Here is a 14,600-nt window from a genome sequence, read left to right on the forward strand (position 1 = left end):
GTGTGAAGGGGGGGATATAGTTCTGAACTAAATGTCCAAATCTTGATTCCCTGTTTTGTGCATTCCATGATCACAGAAAAATAACTGCTTTAGGCCTGAGCTTCCTCACATGGAGAAAGAAGAGTTGGGAGTAGATCCAATCCCTCAGTGTGTGTCTTATCAAACATCAATTTGGTTAACACACATTATCTAAAATTGGAAAGGCTCTGAGGTCAAATAGGTTTGCAAACTAGTAGGCTAAAATTAAGCAGATTCCTTAGTGAATGATTTCACAGAGCCTTTAATATGTTATATGAATTATGACTCTTCAAGTTGGGGATGTGCATTATTTCCTAACTTATTTTACCACTAAATACTTTCTTTTAAGCTTGTGAATCTGAATAGCTTTTGGAACACACTTTGGAAAATGCTAAACTAGATTGTTTCTAAGGCTGCTGCCAGCTCTGTTCTATGCTTCTAAATATACCACTTTTCCCAAGAGAAGCCTTTCAATAGGATGGTTCTATTGTCTAAATCCTGAAGTAGGATCTCAGTCATTCAATAATTCATGAATGTTCTTATTTTCATTTTCCAAACATCAGTTCTGAACTCAAAGTCTGTCTGTCACTGAGCGGGAAAAAGTAGAGGAAAGGAAGATCCTCATTGTAATAATTTACATTTTTCCTTCCGCCTAATGAGCATTTGTTAATGACCCATTAGAAGTAATGTTGGCAGAGGTTACCAGTGCTAGTTAGCTCAGGCCAAATATTTGAGTTTGGCTTTGTCTTGTTTTGCAAACAGAACAACTCTCTCACACATAAGTTTCCTATGTATACTATGTGCATGATATGAATGTGCACGCTATTCATGTGGACATATTTTAATGCAAATAACACATGTATTGTTTTGCGTTAAATTCTCTAAAGAATCAAAACCAATGGAGGGAGAGAGAGAGAGATCCCATGGTCTTTGCAATTACTTGCTATGCATCAGAGAGCTGGATATTGACTAGGGATGATAGAAGGAGAATTGATGCCTTTGAGCTGTTGTGTTGGAGAAGAGTATTGAATATGCTATGGACTGTTAAGAGAACAAACAGGTTCATCCTAGAGAGAGTTAAACCAGGCTGCTCCTTGGAGGCAAGGATTCTGAAGCTTCATCTGACATACTTTGGACATGTTGTAAGGAGGGACTATTCCTTAGAGAGGGATGTCTTGGGAGGATGGAGAAACAGAGTAGGAGAAGAAGACCCTTGATGAGATTGATTGATTCAGTGACTGGAATAATGGGGGTAGGTGTGTCAGAGACAGTAAGATTGGTACAGGATAGGGCAGGTTTTAGGGCTGTTGTACATAGGGTCACTATGAGTCTCAGGTGACTCGACGGCACATAACAACAAATATATCTCGTAGAACTTATTTCAGAAAATCAAAGACCCTTCAATATGAGTTACATCTCAACATCAAGAAAAGAATTCTCACCACTGAAACAAGAGACAACATCATGATAGATGAGAGATGGGGAAAAGATTGAACTTATTAACTAATCCATTTTACTTGGATCCACAATCAATACAACATCCATGGTAGTAATAGTCAAGAAATAAAGACTTATTGCATTGTGAAATCTACAGGCAAGGATCTCTCCAAAGTTTTAAAGAGTAAGGATGTCAGTTTAAAAACTAATATGCACCAGATCTAAGCCATAGTCTTTTCAATTGCTTCCTAGCATCTCAAAGTTGGACAATGAATAAGAATGACAGAAGAAGAATAGATGTCTTTGAATTGTGGTGTTGGCAAAGAGTATTAAGTATACCATGGACTGCCAAAAGATCAAACAAATTTGTCTTGAATGAAGTGCAACCAGAGCACCTTTAAAGACAAGAATAGTTAAACTTTATCTCACTTACTTTGTACATGGTTTCAAGTGGAACCAGTCATCGGAGAGAGACATCATGCTGGGAAAGAGAGTGGGTCAGAAAAAGAGAAGAAGACCCTCAACAAGATAATTGACCTAGAGACTACTGAAGTGGGTTCAAGCAGGGCAGGGGTCATGAGGATGGCATTGTTGTTTGTTATTGTGTATGGTAGCATCGGAACTGACCCTCTGCTGCGTTTTCAGAGGCAGTTAATCATATGGGAAGAGATTGCTTATCTTTCTCCCGCAGAGGTGCTGCTGGTGGCCTCAAACTGAGTTCCTTCAAGATTGCATTGCAGCTTCTTGCCACTAGGCCACCAGAACTCCCTAGGATAGGGTAGAGTTCAGATCTGTCATTCATAGAGTAAGTATGCATCATAGTTGATGACACCTAATAATGTGTGTGTGTGTGTGTGTGTGTGTGTGTGTGTGTAAGGTGGGGGGAGGCAGTGAAGAGGAGAGAGGAGAGAGATTAGCTGCAGTACCCACCAATTTCTCCAGACCACACTCCACCCAAGCACCTCAAACCTCTCTGTCTCTCCAAACTGAGTGCTCCACCACTCTAACACCCATTCCCCTTTGGGAGCCAGAACCTGACCAGCTGACTGAGCACCCTCCTGTCTGCTATACAACTTCCCCATTCATGCCTCCAGTAAAAGAGCATGGCAGCTGTGTGCAAAATTCTAACATAAGCATACATACTGTAGTTGAACCAGGACAATATTTTTGGTGTAATGGGACTCTACACAAGTATATAAATTCCACCACCAAAGGGCCCTGTTTCCCTGTAACAGTTGTACCCCAGCTTACCCTGTATAGTGAATCTGAGCTAATTTGGCTCCTCCCCATTCCTGAAGTGAAGATAGCAGCATTTCTCCCAATCATGGTAGCACTTAGCCTAGCCTCAGCTGCAGCTGCCGGAAGCATGGCAGGAGGAGCTCTCGACCATAGTATTATTTCTGCCCAAAATTTTGAGGACCACTTACAACTGTTTCCTCTAGAGCTAGCCTATTGGCCTCCCTAGCCTCCCTCCAACTTCAGCTGACATCATTGGCACAGGTCACTCTCCAAAATTGGAGAGTTCTGGATCTCCTGACTGCAGAGAAAGAGGGCACTTGTTTGTACTTGAGAGAGGAATGTTGCTACTTATGCGAACGAATCAGGACTAGTAAAAGAAAAAGTCTCTAAATTAACAAAGTTAGACAAAGAGTTTAAAAACAAGCGAAAGACCACAAGCTTTTTCTCAAAATGGCTTGAGAACCCACTTCTAGCCTGGGTTCTTCCTTTTCTAGGACCAATAATAATCATAATCATATTGTTACTAATTGCTCCCTGCCTTTTTAAATTCTTACTTCACAGGATAAAAGAAATTACCAGTTTAATGGTAAACCAGCTGCTATTACATCCATATTCTCCCCTGGCTACTGGTCCCGGGCCATCCCAAATCAGCCTCTGAGCCCCATATCTTCACCCCTATTCAGAAGGAAGTAGTCAAACGAATATATAGCCCCTTTTTCCTTACACTAAAGAGGCTGGGATGTCAGGCCTGGACCAAGGTCAAAGGGAGAACAAAGGATTCAAGGAATATCAACATGTCAACAAAGGGAATGAACAGCCTTGCCCATGTGACTAGACTACCATGGAGTGCCCCTCCCTTCCCTCCCTAGAAGACCTTTATTATAAAAACCCTTCCCTTAATCCATCTTAAGGTGTAGTATTCCCTGGTCTGTCTCTCTGCCTGTCTCTCTCTGTGCAGACAAAAGAATCCTGCCCAGGAGCTCCCTTAATATAAAGCTTCTTTATCTTAAAAAGAGAGAAAGGAGAGAGGGGAGAGGAGAGAGAGGTGAGAGGAGAGAGAGAGAGAGAAGGGGAGGGGAAGGGAGGGGAAGGGGGGGAGAAGGGAGAGGGGAGAGGGGAGAGAGGAGAGAGGTGAGGAGAGGAGAGGGTTAATTCAAGGAAATGGTCCATGCACTTATCACTCATTACTCATTGCCTTCCTATTGGAATATAACCCGCTCAGGACACTGTCAAAGGCTGACAATTCTCATGTCTATAGGTCAGACCACAAGAGAAAGATGTCTGGGAAGATAATGAGTCCAAGTCACTGGAAGACAAGCAGACAAGAACTCATGCTGCTAGCTTTAATGGCTGATATGTCCGCAGGTTGTTGTGAAAGAGCAGGATTGCAGATGGCTGGCTTGAAGATCCATGAGTCCAAAGTCAGCAAGTACAGGAGGCCACTGGTTCAAGTCTGGAAACCACAGCCAGAAGTAGATCTCTCTAACTTTTTGCAGGATTGCAAATATATATTAAATACATGCCACACCCCTGAGGAGACTTTCACTTCATCAGATAAGATTGACCAGATCTTTATAGAACTGCTTCTAATCCTGCCTTACTAACATCATAAAGGATAGAACTTACAACACATGGTTCTGCTATACTGGGGATCAAAGTGACATTAACATACAATATAAACCATCCATGCATTATATGATTTGATTTGGCTTTGCCTTGTTTTGCAAATAGAACAGCTCCCTCAAACATTAGTTTTCTTGTGTACATTATGGGCATGATGTGAATGGGAATGTTATTTACGTGGACACATTATTTAGGAGAACATGACTCCTATATTAGAGATGATGGATTATCATCTCTTTCCAAGGAGTTATCTCATACTGCAGAGGCTACAAGGCTAAAAATTATGTTTTCCATGCAAGTTTTGCAGCTAGGGAGCCAGATACAAATTAGATTTCTGCCAGTTAGATGTACTTGAATGAGATTTATAGGGCAAAAGTCAAACAGAAGAATCTTCTGGAAGCTTTTGAATGCTTTTTCTGGCCAGTAGTTCACAAAGATTGAGCATGTCAAGAAGTTGTTGCTGCTGTTGTTGCTTGTTGATACTGTTGTTGTTATGTGCTGTCAAGTCAGAACTGATTCATAGCTGACCCGCCAGCAGGTTTTCAGAGACAGTAAATTGCAAAGAAGGAGATTGCCTTAAAATTGTGTGCCTTTGGGTTGGCAGCACAGCTCCTTACCACTAAAACAGGGCACCTGAAATAGAGTACCTAAGATACTTGGGTTACTTATATTCTTATACACACTTCAGAAAGAAATTATGGCAGATTCTCATTAGACTAAGTTTAGGGTTAATTAGAGTCTATCAATGCCTACTGTTGAGTGGTCTGAGAAAGGCAAGCTATGAGAGTTGTTTGCCTAGGACTTCAAACAGAAACATGGTTCTTTCCTTTCTTGTTGTGAAACAAGAACTGACCTTGTCCTATGTTCATCAGCCACCAACAGAGAGATGCTAGAAAGCTCCAGACTCTCCTTTCCTTCAAACGCCTCTCACAATCCCCATAAACACAAAGACTCCTTTGTGTCATGATTGGTTAGAAATGTAACATCCTCACCACTTTGTGGGCTTTCAAAGAAAAAGGAAAATATTTTAAAATAATATTTTGCATTGAGCCCACTGGAAATTTTTTTAAGAAAACATTCAATATGAAGTGTTGGAATATATTGAACTCATCTTTATTTTTGCATAGTAATTATGTTTATTCACAGCACCTATTAAGCTGTGATGAGCACTAGTGATTGGGCTGCCAATCTAAAGGTCAGCTTTGAACCAACCAGCCATTCCACAGGAGAGATGAGGCAGCCTGCTCCTGCAAACAGGTACAGCCTTGCAGACCCTGTGAAGTTGTTCTACGTGGCCCTTTAGGGTTTCTGTAAGTTGGAATTGACTCAATGGCCATGGTTGATTTGGGTTTTTTGAGTGAAGCTGTAAATCCTACCTCCTTGCATTTGTTCTGTTTCAGGGAATAAAGAGTCAAGAGGGAACTTGGGCATAATTTTCACTCGACTTTCAGGACAGAACACATTTGATTAAACAGACTCTTACTGAAGATTCTATTAGGTAAAAGCTAAGCTGCCCTGAGTTAAGTGGGGCTAGGCTTTTTAAGTATGTCCCCATCAAACTTCCCACAGTCAAGCTAACCCTTCCCCTGCCAAGATGGACTGTGAGATAGAACTAGAAGTCTATTTTGGGCCACTAGAGCTATAACTTGGGGGGGGGACCTTCATTTTATGGATAAGGAAATTGAGCTCCACAGATGACTTACTCAAATTCATGTAACTTATAAGTGATAAGCCCACAAACCCACAAACTCCTGTACCTGTACACAGTTAGGTCAAAGCTCTTTCCACCAACACACTGTCCCTAGGCCCTCTTGTACATATTTCCCGACATCAAGGGCCAGCTGAAGCCCTGCTTTCATTGTGACACCTTCCCTGATCACCTCAGTCCACACTGATTGTGACCTTCTTAGACTTCACTTAATTACTTTCTCCCTGAGATTCATACCAACCACTTACTTCACTCTGGATAGTCTTTAAAAAAAATTTAAAAGAACACCTAGATTTAAGAATTTCTTTTTAATTATTTTTGTGTGTGTGCCATCAAATTGGATCTGACTGCAGAGCAACTGGTGGATTCAAACCACACACCTCTGAGATTGCAGTGCAGCTTCTTGCCAGTAGGCCACCAGAGCTTGCCTAGATTTAAGAATTCTTATGAACAGATCCCTCTTGTTTGTTACTGAACATCTAGAGGACACAGTAGGGTACTCCCAAAACATTGCCTAGAAATATTCATTAAAACAGTATAAAGCAGAAATATTATTTCCCAATAGCCACTTTTTTTGGGGGCGGGGAGAACTATAATTTTCCTCCTTTTTTATGTAGCAGTGGGGGGGTAATTTTTTTATTAATTTTAATGAACATTTACAGAGATTTTGAATTTCCACTCATTCATTGTTGCTTTTTTCTCCCTGCACCAACCCTCCCCCCTAGTTTGCTCTTCTCTTTGAAAAGTAAAAGAAAAATTCCTTCATTGATATACAATGCCCTCCCCCCTCCCCGCCCCAAGTATGCTCCACTATGGACTCTTGTCATAACTATAATACCCAACAATATATTCCTATTAAACTGTTCTCTCCCTCATCTGTTTCAATGCAGTATACATAATTTATCCAATTTTTCTCAGTCTCACACCAACCCTGCCTGATGTCAGTCCCATTCTACAACAGCGGCACTATTCAACATTTGTCCTTTTGTGACTGAGATATTTCACTCAGCATAATGTCCTCCAGGGTCACCCATTTTGAATAATATTGCATGAGTTCCTTGTTTTTCAATGCAGCCTAGTATTCTATTGTATAAATAAATATACCAGAGCTTCTCTATCCATTCGTTTGTTGATGGGCACTTAGGTTGTTTCCAACTCTTTGCCCAATAACCATTCTTAATAGAACCCCTTACACTGAAATTTAACAGGGCATGTGGCTGCCCAGCTGAGGACTATATTGCTTAGCCTCTCTTGCAGCTTTGAATGGCCATGTGACTAAGCTTGGGCTAACAGGTCAATGGCACATAACAACAACAAACACATGCAACTTTCAAGTCATTTTCTTAAAAGGAAACTGCCCTCTTCTTTCTTCCTTGGGCTTCGTTGTAGTGGTAGGCTTGCTTCTCCAATGAAGAAGGTGGTAACACTTTGTGTGGTGGTCGCGGTGGTGGTGGTGGAACAACAAGGTACAAGAACCAGGCTGTTTGGGCAACTCCAGATGGCAGAGCTCCCTCAGTCTTTAAATATTACATGAAAGGAAAATAAATGTTTCTCTTTTGAGAAACTGTTACAGCAGCTTACTTTATACCTTAACTAAAAGCTAAAATGGTTGCCCAACTTATGTCATGTTGCTTTGCAAAAAATCAAACCACGTCATACTTACACTGTTGTTGTCATTGTTGTTGTTATGTACCGCCAAATCAAAACTGACTCATCGCTGACCCTCCAGTGGGTTTTCAGAGGCAGTAATTCACATGGGAGGAGATTGCCCTTCTTTCTCCTGTGGAGCAGCTGGTGGATTTGAACCCCGGCCTTTGGGTTGGAAGTGCAGCTCCTTACCACCAGGCCATGAGAGCTCTCTATACTTACACTACAATATGTAAAATATTAAGTAAAATCCCAATTTGAAATATCACTGTACGTGAAGGATTTGAAAGGAAGCTCTGGAGGCCTGCTGGATACGGAGTTTTGCTGCCAACCCATAGACAGATGTTTTGAATCCACCACCAGATAGCTGCTTATTGGAGGAAAGATGGTCAGTCTCCTCCCATGCAATTTAGAGCCTCTGGCAGCCCGCTGGAGGGTCAGCTATGAGTCAAGTCCCACTCCACAGCAATGAGTTTTTGTTTTTAAAGGATAAAAGGCCTATTACGATTTGTCAGACTCCTTTGACAAGATATATGGAAGCTTCTGTGTGTAAGGGAAGCAGAGGGGTGCTAACATTGAGAGTGAATATTGTTAGGTGGTATATGGCCTGTCCTCTCTCATTCCATCATTGCAATAATCCTATGTGGGAAGTATTTTTACTCACTTGTGAAGATCCCTTTGTAACACAGTTTGAGCTCGGCTACTAACAAAGTGATGGATAATTCAAACCCAACCAATTGTGCCTGGCAATTTGGAAGAAAGGCGTGACATAAAGATGGCCACCCAGGACACCCTATCCAGCTCATTTCTACTCTGTAACAAGGGGAGAACCATGAGTCAACTGGAAAGCACCAAATTTGAGCCTCTTTGTTTCATATTTTGGGTTATCAAAGGTGAAGACATTCAAACACAAGAAGTTAATGCAGAACAAAATGACTGCATGTGAAAAGCAGCAGAGCTGGGGCTAGTTTCGAGGCCTGTGTCTTCCAGAGGTTGTGTTCTCTTCATGCATTTCCCAAGCTGAACCCTAAGCCCCATGACTACTGCCTGCCCTCTGTGAGGCAGAAGAGGTACACAAGCAACTAACGCTACGAAGGCATGATGAGCAGTGAGATTGGGGGTCTTTAACAAAGGAAAGATTAAGCCTAACCTATGGGCTGAGAAGCTTTCACAAAGGAATCCCCATTTGCTTCAACCTTTGAAAAATTCCTACCCTCCTTCATTGCCCTCAAGTCAGAACTGATGCTTAGCTGAACCTGGAGCAGGTTTTCCAGAGGCTGTGTGAGAGGAGATTGTCTTTCTCTCTCAGAGTCTGTGGTGCATTTGAACCTACAGTGAGGTACAACATTTGGGTTAGCAGAACAACTCTCTACAGACTGCACTGCCAGATCCCTTGTAGATCAGAATGGAGCTTAAATCTGCTTGTTAAGCAATAAGGAATCACAGATGTTTGAGAACAGGAGCATGCAACCAATATGTGTGCCAGTGTGAATGAAGTGGTGAGAGGAAAGGCATGAGGCTCAGGCGGCTGCTGGCATCAGCCAAGAAGACAGCTGAGGAGAGCCTGGAAGGAAGACAGTGGGCAGATCCAAAGCAAAGCTCCCAAGGGCTGCTGGTCGGATGTTGAAATCTCCACTGAGCAATCAGGGATAAAAAGCCTCTTTGCAGACTCTCTATTTCAGTCTTTACAAAATTGGCTGCAACTCTGATCTACAGTTCTCAACTCAAATGACCTTTTTTTTTTACTGCTTTCCCTTTCTGCTGAGAGAATTTACTTTGGGGAGGGGAATGTCTATGTGTGTCTCATATATTGCAATTAAGATGGTACAATTAAGGCCCTAGAGCCCTCATCATCCCCAGAGAGCACTCACAGGACCACAGCCCTCGCCCACGTGACACTCAGCTCCAGCAGCCTGTTCCTTTCAAGTCAAACTCCCACAAACACAGATAAATAATAAATTCCAGTGTCATGTGCCTCTCAGCTTGTCAGTAATGCAATGTGGCTGTTTTCTGGTTTATGTGCTCGGGGTGCAGTGGTTGAGTTTCCTAGCAGTAACAGGGGTTGCAAGGAAAGCCCTCACAGTCATTTTCTTGGGACCCGGGAGGCATAGGGCAAGGTAGGAAGCAGTGATGGAAAGCGTTCACGTAACCCTCTGCTCCCCTCTCCCTCCACACACATTGAGCTTTCTCTTTCATGATTGTTTTAGCCTCTTTTTCCCTTTCAACTACGACCACTCAATTCTTTGAGGGAAAATTAACATTCATTATGCAATTTATCTCACTCCTTTTAATCCAGAATGTCTGTCTCCACGGTCCCTACTCAATAATTAATGTTTGTTCTCATTTCCCATCCTCCAGAGCATCTATTCTTGAACTGTGAGGTCAACAATTAACACTACTTATGGTTTTCCCCTCTCCAGTGGTGGTTCGCAGAATCCCTAGTTGCCCCACTCAATATAATAATCTACGGAGGCTGCATGTGTGTGGCTGGGTGTGTGTGAGAGAGAGAGGGAGAAGCTGCCTGTATGCGTGGCTATATGTGTGGGTGACTGTGTCTGACTGTGTACGCATGCACTCTGTGTGTGTGTGATTGAGCGACTGTGTGTGCATGTGGCTGTCTGTGTGTATGCCAGGATGGAAATGGATCCAAGTGGAGGTTTTTCCAAGCCCCACCAGTTTAGCAAATCAATAAAATCCACATCTCCTTTTTTTTCTTTTACAACCTTCCTAACAAACAGATATGTTTTAGAAAAGTGCAACCATAATACTTCTTGGAGGCAAAGACAGTAAAGCTTCATCTTTCATACTTTAGACATATTGCTGGGAGAGGCTTGTCCTTGGAGAGGGGACTCCATTCTTAGAAAGGTGGAGGGTCAGCAAAAGAGAGGAAGACCCTCAAAAAAATGGACTGACAGTGACTGCAGTAATAGGCTCAAGTGTGTCAGAGATGATGATGATGATGACCCAAGATAGGACAGGGTTCAGGTTTGTGGTTTACAGAGCTGCTGTGAACTGTACTCAACAGCACCTAACAACAACTAATATATTAATTATAAGTAATGATGTAATGAGACAATGAGGCAAAGTTTAAAAAGGGATTAAAAAGGAAATTAGTTTGGATGAGTAGTTAGGCTGGAGGCCTCTAAATCTTTTGCAATTTAAATGTTCTAAGTCTCCTTCTGATTTCCCCCCTCCATATCAATATCTTTTTCTCTTCTCTCCACATCCCCACTTTCTCTCTCTCATTGTTGTTTTTATGTGCCATCATGTTACCTGCAACCCATAGCTACCCTATGTACAGCATCTCTGAAGCCTGCCCTCACTGATTCTGACACACTAACCCCATTGCCCCACTTACCATATCAATCCATCCCATCTGGGACTCTCCTCTCTTGGGCTGTCCCTCCACCCTACCAACCATGATGTCCTTCTCCAAGGACCAGTTCCTCCTGACCACATGTGAGTATGTGAGATGGAGCTTCAAAATCCTGGCCTCCAAGGAGAAACTTGGTATCACCCTCTCTAAGACAGATCCATTTGTTTTCTTGGCAGTCCATGGTATGTTCAACACTCTTCTCGAGCACCACAACTCAAAGGCATCTATTCTTCTTCTGTCATCCTTAGTCATTATCCAGCTCTGTGATGCATAGCAAATAATTACAAAGACTATGGCCTAGGTTGGGCACACCTTAGTGTCTAGACTGACATTGTTGCTTTTCAGTAAACTAGAGAGGTCTCTGACAGCACATGCCATATACACACACCAAATTATGTTCTAAAAATAAAGAACAAATTTTGTTCTTCTCCTCAAAACATTAAATGTAAAATTACCCCATAGGATCCAGCAATACCATCTTTAGCTCAAAAGTCTTGAAAGCAGGAACCTAAACAGATAAGTGTACTCTCACATTAATGACAGCATTTTCACAAGAGCTAGAAACATAGGAAGAATCTGTGTCCAACAGAACCTGATATCCATACATAGAGTGGACTACTAATCAGTCATAAAGAGAAACGAAGTTATGACACATGTACAACATGGGTGGGCCTTAAAAACACTGTGCTGACCACCATCAGATGCCGGTCTTTGTGACTCATCGTTTATTCTTCTGCACTTTAATTTATTTTATATAAACATCACCCATGGATCAAAGAAAATATATTTTTCTTTTTTCTCATATAAGAAATCTAGGTGTAAATATTGAATACGGGGCGGGTGGGGTGGTGGAATCCTTGTAATGTATATGGAGTGGTATGCCCATTTGCTACCATGACTGAGTGTTCTCACTTGACAATGAAGTGGCCTTCAAAAACTAAAAGAGAACTGTCACAAAAGGCTTCTGAGTTTCTCTTCCAGTCACAAAAATCAGTGTTGTCATTTTTGCCCAGTGTATGAAAGGAATATCGGGCCTTTTCTACTCAGGCTTAACTCATGGGCTTAATACATAGTCTTACTTTAAACCCACAAGCCCACTATCATCAGGTTGATTACAACTCCACACCCCTGCATAGAGTTTTCCTGGGCTGTTAATCTTTACAGGATGAGACTGCTTATCTTTCTCCAGTGGAGTGCCTAGTGGATTCAAACTTCTGACCTTTCAGTTAGCAGCACAACACGTGCAATGCCACCAAAGCCCCTTTCACTTCTACGAAAGGACCCTTTTATTTCAGCTACCTTCCTGGGGTGACCTTTTCTTAAAGATAAACAGGAAAGAACTCCAAACCATAGAATAGATATGTAACCAGTATGCTAACTTTTGTATGAATGGGTTAACTGCTATAGACAATGCTTTTGTGTTATTTTAGATCCCATGTCTGGGGGACTGTCACTTAATTTTTTCATGATTTTGGCTTTGATAGGAAATGAGCAGAATGAAATCACCAAAGAACAATGATCAGTTAAAATGTCAGTTCTAACCAGAAAATAAAAGACTCAGAAAGAAACTAAGTTGGACTTTTTCTAATATAGAACGAGAAGTGGTTTTTGAGCTAAAAAAAACAAAAACAAAAACAAAAAACTTCATTTTTTAATTTTTTTTAGGTTATGTATTTCTCTATACATTTTCTTTCCCATGTGGCTCAACTCATTTGCTACTAAGTTTAATAGTATAACTAATATAGTAAGACCAGCTTCCTAAAAATTTTAGTGTGCATTAAAATTGTGGGGGTTTTGGCATTAAAAGTTCTAACTCGGCAAATATGGTCTTCTTAAATGAATTTTTAAAAAATTCACTTTCAAATATCATTATATCAAAGTCTTCTAATGTCTTAAGAATACAGAACTCAATACTTGATCTTGTAGTTCAAACTAGTATTTATAATCTGAATACAGCTCAATTGAATACAAGCTTTTGGTATTGGAAGTTCATCTATTTTAGAATTTAGCCATTGTTCAAGTTTGTAGCTTTTCCCCCCTTGCCCCAACAGGGAGATGTTTCAACAAATCTATGAAAGGTAAAAAATCTATTTCCCAGTAAAAACTAAATATCTTAATTTTCAAAAGGGTTGGGTACGGTGACCTCTTGATGGTTGATGGGCCAAGCAAAGGTCCTGAGTACTCACCAGTGTTGATGAATAACCTTTACGATAAGGAAACCATACAAGCAAAGCATTCCATTTTATTGATATATTTTAAATTATCAAGGTGGTCATTTTACTACTAGTCAACCCTTGGGTAAAAACAAGAGCGAGCAGCCCTTTGTAGGCTGGCTTCTCGTAACACACTGAGTTGATTTGGGCTTGTTGGGTTTTTGCTTTGGTTTTTTTTTTTTTTTAAGTTACCACCCTACAGCTTTATCTCTATCTTCACTCTTTTGACTGCTAAAGTTCATTAGTAGATTTGCCTTCCAGGGATACTGAGTGTACGTATTTATGTGTGTGTATAATATTGTTACATGTAAACAAACTTTAATTTGAAGTGCAACTATTATGTGGTATCCATGTATATCGACCATGTGTCATATATCAATTATGGTCACTAGGCAGTCTTTTTTATGATACTTATACTGTTTGTCATTTCACATGTAAAATTTTGCAAAACTCTTTTTATCCACAAAGTACATGTTTGGGTTTTCTTCTTTAGTCCTGGAGAATCCTGTCATCTTCTCCTCTGTATTTGTATTGCTAAGAAGATGTTACATATGCAGGTCTTTCTTGACAGTGGAGAATTCCATTAATGTGTAATATGGAGCACATTACATCTTAATAAAGATTCGATATAATAGCAAAAAAAAAACAACACTGTGCTGAGTGAAAGATATCAGCTATAGAGTAACAAACATTATATACTCCACTTAAATAAAACATTCAGAATAGGCAAATGTATTAAGACAGAAAGTGGATTAGTGGTTACCAGGGAATAGGGGAAGAAGAGAAAGAAAAATTATTGCTTCAGGGGTGCTGAGTTTCAGTTTGGAATGAAGAAGATCTTCTGGAAATAAGCAGTGGTGGTGGTTGTACAATAAGGTGAAAGTAATGTCGTTGAATGGAATATTTAAAAACTATTAAAATGATTACTTTTGTGCTATGTATGTTTGTGTGTAAATACATGTTGTTGTTTTGTACTTTTGAGTCAGAAATGACTCGTAGCAACCCTCCAATGAATTTTCAGAAACAGTAAATCACACAGGAAGAGATAGCCCATCTTTCTTCCGCAGAACAGCTGGTGGATTTGAACAACATGATTTCAGGCTGGTGGTACAACTCTACCATTAAGCCACCAGATGTTTTTGTTGTGTACTGGAGAGTCAGAATCAACTCATAGCTGACCCTCCAGCAGGTTTTCAGAGGCAGTAAATCACATAGGAGGAGATTGCCCATCCTTCTCCCATAGAGTAGCTGATGGCCTTGAACCCTGTGCTTCTGGAATTGCAGCACAGCTTCTTGCCACTAGGCTATCAGAGCTCCCGTGTGTGTGTGTGTGTGTGTG

General features: G+C 40.9%; 1 protein-coding gene across 1 annotated transcript in view; it reads left to right on the forward strand.

Annotated features, from left to right (window-relative positions):
• The window catches only part of LOC102862159 (uncharacterized protein KIAA2012 homolog), a 177,448-nt gene that overhangs the window by 51,806 nt on the left and 111,042 nt on the right, over positions 1–14,600 (forward strand). The gene's annotated exons all lie outside the window — the stretch shown is intronic.

Source organism: Elephantulus edwardii, unplaced genomic scaffold, assembly GCF_000299155.1.
Source record: "Elephantulus edwardii isolate Elephantulus edwardi_28Jun2011 unplaced genomic scaffold, EleEdw1.0 scaffold00075, whole genome shotgun sequence".
Classification (NCBI taxonomy): domain Eukaryota; kingdom Metazoa; phylum Chordata; class Mammalia; order Macroscelidea; family Macroscelididae; genus Elephantulus; species Elephantulus edwardii.